The following is a 10,091-nucleotide window of genomic DNA, read 5'->3' on the forward strand; positions in this document are numbered from 1 at the left end:
TCTTCTTGGATTTCTTGTGGTCATTGAGGACAAGTACTCATGTCGATCTCTTGCAAAAGTGAAGTGGCAGAATGCAAACTTTGGAAAGTGGAGGGTCCCTGCATCCTTGTTTGGACCCACCTGTTGGCTCACTGGGTCACTTTGACGGTGCATTGTCAAACAGAGCAAATGTCCAGTGAGCACAGAATCACTAAACCAATGGCCTCTGTAAAGAAGGACGATGAGGATAAAAGCAAATGGGAATGAAACCAGTAAGACACCTCACCCGTGTCCCAATCCGGCAGGTGGAAGACGGTAGGGGGTTAACCTAAATTTCTCCAATAAGCTCTGACCCTGCATGGTCCTCGGCTTTGACCTCATTTCCCAGTGCATGAGCAGACATGGGCTGATAAGACAGTCGATGGATGAATGGTTCCATAGGATGTGATTGAAAAGCAAAGTTGGTTTCAGAAAAACTTCATTGAGAGTAAGAAGCACCTGGAACCTTGAAGCTCCCAGACTCTTGAAGGCATGGCTAGCAGTTGAAAAGGTGGGTCCCCAGCCCCGCACACACATGAGTCCCTCAGTCTATCCAGCAGAAGCCCAAAGGGCTCAGATGAAAAACATCCTTTACATGAAGGGAACTGAACCCCGTCGAAGAAAGAGCCAGATAAAACTGCCCTACTGGGACTTTGAGAAATGGTATTAAGGTGATGGCAACAGGTACTAGTTATTGAGCCCTTACTGGGTGCCAAGTACCCTATCTGCCTTATCGCATTTAGTCTCACAACAATCCTGGGAGGCAGGTATTGGCATTACCACCTTCTTCAAAATGAGGACAGTCAGGGGAGAGAGAGGTTAAGTAACTTACTCCAAGACACACAGCTTGTCTTTCTCACTGTCGATGTAGGAGGACATTATAGTCTAAGGGCCACCCACTTACAACTCCACTCTGAAGCACAGAGAGGCCAAATTTTTCTTAAACCCGATCACTGTACTTCAACCAACTTGAACTTGAATCTCAACTGATTGGACCAGGGTTGGTCCCTCTGTAGGCTGGGCAGCAGCCATGGAAATAGCTGGCCTGATCAAAGAGCTCTGCCAATAAGGTACTAACTGACCAAGAAGATCCTCTCTTGTGATTGACCAGTGATCTAGAAAGGAACTCAGCAAGAGATGGACGGTGGGCCTTGGGTATGAGAAGAAGATACAGTAGCAATGTGCCAAGATTTACTCTTCTGGCCAGTCAATAGCGTCCCTGCTAGCTCTGAGCCATTGACATGTCTGGTCCAGGACCCCAAGTTCTTCTGCCCACCTAGCCCGCACCAAGGCAGGAGCCTGCCACCTGGGCTTGGGCCCTGGCCCCTCCAATGTGGGTCAGGTCTTTACACTGAGCCCTATCCCCATTATTTCTGTAGGATTTGCTCTTCCAGTCTCAGCAGTGGAGGGCACTAAAGGAAGAACCAGCCCCTTTCTGTTTGTGTTTATTTGATGCTTTTTCCCACACAGTTGCCATCCAAGTAAGCACCACACAGTCTGTGATTCTTCTTGTGGGCCAGGGCCCAGGAGATGGCCATTGGTGGGTGCTCCTAATGGAGCTGGGATCGACAGGCCCAGCCTAGCAATGTTGCTGGAGGACACGGAGGTGGGAGCACTGGGCAGTGAAGAAAGACAGAGACCCTCAGCAGACGCACGAAGCTTCCCCTGGCGGCAGTGCGGTCCTGGTGGTAGAGGGGGTTGGGGGACCTCCTTCTCCCTATAATTCACATCAACCATATCAGTCTTTAATGGGAACAGTTGAGAGTTTGTCTTGTGTAAGGTACCCTTAATCACTGAGACATCCCATCTTTTCAATGAGAATGCTACCTTAAATCCCTTCTTTAGAGGAAATCTGCTATTGCCATTGTGCATAAACTAGTTTTTCCAGATGAATCACAGGATTAATTCAACAGAGCCCTGCAGGGGCTCAGGAGCTTTCTGTGACCCTTTCCCTGGCCAGTCAGAGGAGACTGTGTGCCCAGGAGTGGACACAGGAGCTGTGTGGCAGAGCCAATGGCAGTTTCTTCTCTCTCTTCTGCTGAGGACAGGGGCCTGTGTAGTTAGACCTAAAGATTTTCAGGGAATAAGATACCTAATCCTTCCTAGAACAAGGTTAGGAAAGAAATCATTCTTCCATATAACTATTAATAATATAATAAATATATTTATATAAATTGATTATGTATTATTATATATAATATTATTATATATTTATACATTATGAATTTATTTGAGAGAGCAAGCAAGAGCAAGAGAGCATACAAGCAGGGTGAGGAGCAACGGGAGAGGGAGAAGCAGACTCCCCTCTGAGCTGGGAGCCCCACAATGCCAACGATCCCAGGACCCCTAAATCATGACCCAAGCCAAAGGCAGAAGCTCAACCAACTGAGCCACCCTGGCTCCCATAGAAGTCATTGTTTAACAACCCAGAATCAGTGTTTCTGAGCACGGCTTACCCATAGAATGTTAGGACTCTCAGGGACCCAGGGTCTGCTCTCAGATTGTTTCCATAGAATTCCCTAATCTGGAGGGGGGTGCCTGGGTGGCTCAGTGGGTTAAAGCCTCTGCCTTCAGCTCAGGTCATGATCCCAGGGTCCTGGGATCGAGCCCCGCATCGGGCCCTCTGCTCAGCAGGGAGCCTGCTTCCTCCTCTCTCTCTGCCTGCCTCTCTGCCTACTTGTGATCTCTGTCTGTTAAGTAAATAAATAAAATCTTAAAAAAAAAAAAAAAAAAAAAAAAAAGAATTCCCTAATCCGGGGCCATGAGTCCAGGTCATGGTTTTTGCCTTCCATTCACTAGGGAATTAACATATATTTACTGAGCATTTATGAAAGATTTTCAGGCTGTGACTTGGTAAGTTTGGAACTGTCCTTTAAGAAGACTGATCTATCAATCATTTGCCTGGTTGACTGACATATGGAAACACAGCTTGAGGCTATCATAGCAGTTGAGTTTGGGTGTTATGAGGCCGGAATAAGAACAGTGACAGGGGAAAGAGAAAATAACGGAGTAGCATAAGAAATCAGGTTAATATGCAAATACAATGTGGTGGCTTTAGAAAGAGACAATCGTGGGTTACATTCAAGCACCAGCCCTCTCCCCAGCAAATGATCTGACGTTCCCATTTCAGTGTTCTTATCTGTAAAATGGGAATAATAAAACCCACCCTTGATAGATGATAGATAGGCACCCAATCTCCCTAAAGGTAGCTACCCATATCTGATTGCTATCTGTTCACCAAAACCCATTTTTTCTTCTTTCTGGGTGCACGGCTGAAGCTAAACGCTGCCACATGACTGAGTTTTAGCCAGTGAACTGTGAGTAGGAATGTTGTGTGTCACTTTCAGGCCTAGTGCTTTCCGGTTCCCCGTCAGAGACCCTCCATACTCCTCTCTGCCTCCTTGCTCAGTACAGAGACCCCTCAGGATTTTGAGGGGAACAAAGCCAAGCTCATTTCCCTGGATAATCACAGGAAGACTATCACCGACTGGTGTTTGAAACATCACATGAGTGAGAAAGAAACTTCTACTTCTATTCTATTCTTTTTTTTTTTTAAGATTTTATTTATTTATTTGACAGATGGAGATCACAAGTAGGCAGAGAGGCAGGCAGAGAGAGAGAGAGAGAGGAGGAAGCAGGCTCTCCACTGAGCAGAGAGCCCGATGCAGGGCTCAATCCCAGGACCCTGAGATCATGACCTGAGCCGAAGGCAGAGACTTAACCCACTGAGCCACCCAGGTGCTTCTCTATTCTATTCTTGTACAGAATTGGCCATATAACCAATCCCTCAGCAAACAATCAGTATGACATTTTTTGGTGTTATAGTCAATACAGAGACCTACAAGTTCTCAATTTCAGGAGACAAAGCAGATACATTGCAGCACCTACTAGATGCTATAAATATGATGCAGACAGTAGAAATTCAAACAGTTCAAAGTCCCCAGAGGTAGCGAGATCTGAGACATCGTCACAGCATGTAGATTTGAGCTTGTCTTTCAAGAATGATTACGATTGTCTAGATCATGGAGAGTCCATTCATTCACCAACATTTAGAAACATCAACAAGAAACTCCTCATCATCCAGTTTCTACCCCCGTGGCCTATAGAACACTTCAGCTTATACCCAATATTTCTTCATTGTTCATGTCTTTTGTCAATGATGTCCAAGGTGGTTTGGTCCTGCTTTCCATGCAATGGCCTTCAGCCATCTGCAACCTTCTAAAATCACCTAACACCTACTTACCATCCCCAGAACCCTTGGCTCAAGAAAGAAAAGACCTCCAGATTCAGAGGTTTTAGTGTTCTACCCCCCTTGGGTCCATCACAGCCCTGGGTTTATGGCTTTAAGAAAATGGCTGGTAAGTAACATCTAATTATGCATGTCTATTGCCCCAGCATTTTGCCTTGCTCCTTGTGGCTAGTGATCAATCTATCCATTTTAATTACCATTTCCCCCGGCCATACAAGCAAAAAACTTCACTTTAGAAATCAAAAAGACAAATCAGTCCCATGAAAGGGTTTTCTATTTTAATCATTACCATGTAAAAAAAAAGTTTACAACATAAACTTCCTGCTCTAAATTCCTTCAACCAAACAATGAATTATAGATGTTATGATGAAAATATTGTCATGATTTATAACTTTCTCTACTCAAAAACTATCACCCTTGAGTCTTTAAAATCAATTGGGGTGTCTACTTCATATGGATAATAGAAACAAATTTATACGTTCCTAAATTTCCAGTCTTCCCCAAATGTTTAACACAGGTGTTGTCACTCTCCAGGTTCAGAAGCGCACAACGTATGCACTGAGAGGCAAAGCAGACTTTAAAATGTCACACAGCATCCTACCAGTTTAATAAATAGATAAGACCTGCCTGTGCTGGGTCAGAAAAACAGAAAAATAGGAATACTCAGAATTTGTACATGAGCTCTGTGAGCCACAGCGCAGAGCGTACATTTTGCCAGGGGAGTGCCAACAGAGTTGCAAGATTTTTTTTTTTTTTCCCAAAGCTGAAAGATTTGGAAAACACTGCCTCCCTAGCCCCAGGAAGCAATTTGGTTCTCAGAGCATGGGGGCAACCTTGACAGCTGCAGGCACCTCAGTTACACAGAAACCCCTTTGAGGTGATATAGAAATGGCCCTGTCCTCAGAAACACTTCAACAAGGGTGCCTGCGAGCGGCAGGCAGGAAGCAGAAGGAGGTATTGAGAATTCGTGCCAGCAAACCAGAGATGCGCATCTTCAGGACTTCAGAAGGAGTCTGACCAGGTCTCTTTTGGCTAACGAACTAGCCAAGATATAACTGACTTCACGAAGAAATACGGAGTAATACCCTTCTGCGTTTGAGGGCAGTTTGAAAGTTCTTTGGCTTCTTCCTCTCAAAGGACAACTTCAGCCAATATTTTCCAAATCGGAATCTCCTTACATGCATACCCTCTGCCTAGAATATCCTGTCCTTACATAGACACTGACACACACACGTGTGCCCCTGTGAACAAATCCCATCAACACACACCCCAGCTCTGTCATCCTTGAGGCCCTGTCTTGACCAGATCGTTGAAATTAGATGCGTCTTCTCTGTCCTGCTACTCTTTATAACCTATTTGTGTCCTTGCTCAATTTCTTTACATTTGCCGCAAGTAGAAGATCCACAGATCTTACTCAACTTATGAGGGGGCTGCCTGGCATCACAAAAGAGTGTTGTACTGTGCATTGCTAGCCCAGGGAAAAAAAAAATCCAAACTCAAATTTGAAGTATGGTTTATCCTGAACTCATCACGTTCGCACCATCGTGAAGTCAAAAAATATCTTAAGCCAAACCACTGCCATGTCAAGGACCATCTGTGTACATATTTATGTCCTTGTATTTGACTACTACCTGGTACCTAACAGACATTCATTACATATTTGGTGAATGAATGAATGAATGCGTAAATGAATGAAGGAATAAAAGAATGATACCTTGGGAAGTTTTAAGAACGGAAAAAATCACTCATCTTGAATGTTTTCGACCAGCAATGAGATCCCTAATCTTCATCTGAAGAGGGACTGTTTTTTATTCTTTAGTCTTGGAGGTGAGGAGGGTGGTGGAGAGACAGGCCAGGGAGGGCCCAATGGGTCCTACTCTTCTGAGAAAAAAGTAAGGCTTTATTTCCCGCCACCCCCTTGCTTAGAGATTAGCCAGACCTAAAGCTCTCCTTCTGCCTGGGGTAATCTGGTTGCCTGAAGCTGGTGGCTGCCGTGTCTGGGGAGGGTGGGGAGGGGCCGAGCTTCTTGCTCTGAATTTCTGATTCACCATCAAGCACAGATGGTTTTCTCACTTCTCAGTTCTCCTTTATGAAGTGTATTTTCTCTGAGGCGAACACCACTTTCTCCAGAGAACTATTAATTCCCAAGGAGTAAGCCATTGAAGCCTGCATGGGAACACCCCCTCATTTGCAATTTGGCAAAAGAGTCTCCCACAAAGTAGAAGAAGGCTTGATTCAGGGCTTAAAGGAAACAATGGAGTCTATTGAACAAAGCCAACATTTAATGAACTCAAAACAGTGTGCTTTAAAAAAAATAAGTTAATAAAGTAGCCTTTTAAACTTTCACGCATGCTTATTAGCTTTATTTCTAAAGTCCCATCTGTTATCCTAGTAAGGGTTTCCTGGTTTATTTATCATCGTGATTCATCACCTATATGATTTCTGAGTGACGAATGAAAATGTTGATTGGAATTTTGAAAATGGCAATCCTTCGATGTCTGGGTCAGCTTTCACAACTCATGCAAGACCTTCAAATAGAGTTCTATTGCCTGGCAATTTGCAAAAGCAAGACAAACGAGAAACAAGCTCACCTTTCAGATGAGTCTGCCCTAAAACCCCCTTTACTGGATTCTTTTAAAAATCCTGGAAGTGTTCAAATCTTCCCGTCAGTTTTGTTCGTGTGTTTGATAGAGAAATAGCAATGAGTCTCAGTGGGAGACTTTGCTTTGGGATCCATCCCCCAGTGGCATCCCAGAAGGGGTCAGCGTCCTCTCCAGAAGGGAGAAGGGTGTTGGAAAAAGCAGAGAGGGGATGGGATGGGGTGGCAGAACAGTGGGTAATTACCATGAAAAAATAGGAGCCTCCTACCTTTTATCAGAACAAGTATCAAATACTGTTCTGCCCAAGTACATTGTGTCCTGTTCTGTTTCTTATGCAAATTCAACATCTAGGGAGCAGCCTGCCACAAAAGTTGACTCCGCTTCCCCAACTTCATTCAACTTGCCCTTGAAAGGAGTATCATATCCCTGATTGTTAGGTAGGCCCCCACATCCAAGAAACTGTAGGCGAGATCTTATCATTATCAGGCTTTTCTGGAAATCAAAAGCACCTGCTCTTTGTGAAAGTGGGCTTCTAAAGAGAGATTTATTCCCATTAGAAAATGCCCAGAGTTCATACGGGAACACTACTGACACGTTCTCAGCCTGAGGATACCAATCTCAGGTGAATAAACTTAATGGCAGTAAATCTTTACTGAGCACTTATTGCGCACCAGGCCTTGTGCTAAGCAATTTACATGTATCATTTCATTAGGCTCTCACAACAGCCACTGGGGATAGGGAGCCCCGTTCTACAGCTTTAGAAACTGAAGGCTTAGAGAGATCACGTTATTTGACAAGATCACACAGCCGGAAATGTGACAGGGACAGTCTCTGATTCAGAACCTGTGCTCTTTGCTATTTATGACATAATTCATCCTTGATGGCAATAATATATACACTCGCCAGTGATGACCCACTCTTAACACACTCTCCTCTTTGGATTTCCCAAGTAGAACGAAGCATAAAACAAGTCTTCCCTGATGCCCTGACCCTTATAGAGGAAAATAAATTGTGTCTTTACAAAACAGTTTATATCTTATTTAATACTCTAACACTATGTCATAGATGCCATCATATCCTTTTAAGATAAGAGGAAATTAAGGCTCATGGAAGCTAAGTAACTTGCCCAAGAACCCACAGCTAGTAAGTGCTAGGGGTGGGCTTCTGATCTCAGGCCAACAGCAGGGTCTGTCTGCCCAAACTGACCCTACACTTCCTCACAGCATCTTGTAGGTGTTTATCAGACATTTCCACTGCAAGACAAGAAAGGTTTTGGTTTCCACTGCTTCACTTTCCTTGAGGGAACTCTGTCCTTCCAGGTCAGAGACTAGATGATCTTGTTGACCTGCTTGGGCCAAAGTTGGTTGAAAAGAAGTCCAAAAAAAAAAAAAAAAAGAAAAGAAGTCCATACCTGAAGATGTGTGAAAAGAATCTTCTTGGACAATAGCCAAACCATGGAAAGAACCTAGATGTCCATCAACAGATTAACAGATAAAGAAGATATGGCATATATATATATATATACACACACATACATACAATGGAATACCATGCAGCCATCAAAAGAAATGAAATCTTGCCATTTGCAACGATGTGGATGGAACTAGAGGGTATTATGCTGAGTGAAATAAGTCAATCAGAGGAAGATAATTATCATATGATCTCCTTGATATGAGGAATTTGAGAGGCAGAATGGGGGGATTTGGGGATAGGGAAGGAAAAAATGAAACAAGATGGGATTGGGAGGGATACAAACCATAAAAGACTCTTATTCTTACAAAACAAACTGAGGGTTGCTGCGGGGTAGGGGGTAGGGAGCGGGTGGTTGGGTTATGGACATTGGGGAGGGTATGTGCTATGGTGAGTGCTGTGAAGTATGTAAACCTGGTGATTCACAGACCTGTACCTCTGGGGCTAATAATACATTATATGTCAATAAAAATAATTAATAAAAAATGCAATTCCTTTTAAAAAAATCTTGGAATAGAAACAAGAATCCCAACCTATAGAAAATAACAATAGTGGTTATCAGTGATGAACAATCATTATGTCAAATCAGAGGGCCATTCTCTAGAGGCTTGGCTGCTTTGGCCCTCTGTGACCTCGCTTTCTTTTTCATTCCTTTGTCAAGCATCTTAATTTTCCCCTTTCCCCTCCTCTCTTTCCCATAATCCATCACTCTGTGCCTCCCCCATCCACCCCCCCCCCCAGTTCCTTGACACCACTGACTTGCCCGTGTCTTCCCAGTGCACAGTATACTATTGGAGCTCAATAGATGTTTAAGAAAAAGGACAAAGGAAGAAACACAGAGTTAGTGCTAAGCCCTAGGAAAGAGAAACTCAGAGAATTCACACATACTTGTTAGAGTCAAGCGCCTTTTTTGTGCTCAGAAAGTAATGCCTATAATGAACTGTGAAGATCGGTATATACAAGCCACACAGAATTTGATCCAAGTGTCTATATAAAAAAAATTAATGTGTTCTATGCCCTCCCTTCTTCAGTCCATTTAGTCTTTATCCATAAAATACATGCGTGTCCATTATACATGCATGTCTGTTGTACAATATGCATGTCTTTATCCAGAAAATACGTACATAAGTTCCTTCTTGCAATATCACTTTATACAATATAGATATGTCTCCTGTTAAATGAATCTATGAGGAAACACATGGTCCTTCTCTGTGAGGGAGGAAAAAACTCAAGGACATACACACTTATATAAAACTGTTGGCTGTCTTTTCATGTACTCTGTTATTTATTGACTATTTTGTAGCTTGTAAGAGCCTTCATATCATTGCTATTCTACTCTGTAAGGTAAGCCCAGGGTTATGCCTCCATTTAGAGAGAAGGAAACTGAGTCATGGAAATTTTTAAGGACTTGCCACAGGGTTACTTCCTCGGTTTTTTGACACCATCATTGTAAGACATACCAGCGACTTACCATTAGATGTTTAGGAAACAAGGAATCGCTACCACGTTAGGTGAGCGCACTGCTAATAAACACATCCCTGTGTTTCCACAACACTAAATCATGTGAGCTCAGAAGGAGGAATGGGTATCTTAAAACTAAGGAGATGTAGTAAGTAGCAAAACAATGCTTTAACCCAGTATTCTAACTCTGAATCACTGTGTATTGGTGACTTAGTTTCTCAGCTACATTATAAAGCCTTGCCAAAAAGGAGGGCATTTTCCAGTACTCTAAATAAAAAAATAAAATCTTTAAA

The 10,091-nt window shown here is 43.2% G+C and overlaps 1 protein-coding gene across 1 annotated transcript in view; it reads right to left on the reverse strand.

Moving 5' to 3' along the window:
* The window catches only part of GPAM (glycerol-3-phosphate acyltransferase, mitochondrial), a 103,113-nt gene that overhangs the window by 87,439 nt on the left and 5,583 nt on the right, over nucleotides 1-10,091 (reverse strand). The gene's annotated exons all lie outside the window — the stretch shown is intronic.

This window comes from Mustela nivalis, assembly GCF_964662115.1.
Source record: "Mustela nivalis genome assembly, chromosome: 2".
In the NCBI taxonomy this organism is placed as follows: domain Eukaryota; kingdom Metazoa; phylum Chordata; class Mammalia; order Carnivora; family Mustelidae; genus Mustela; species Mustela nivalis.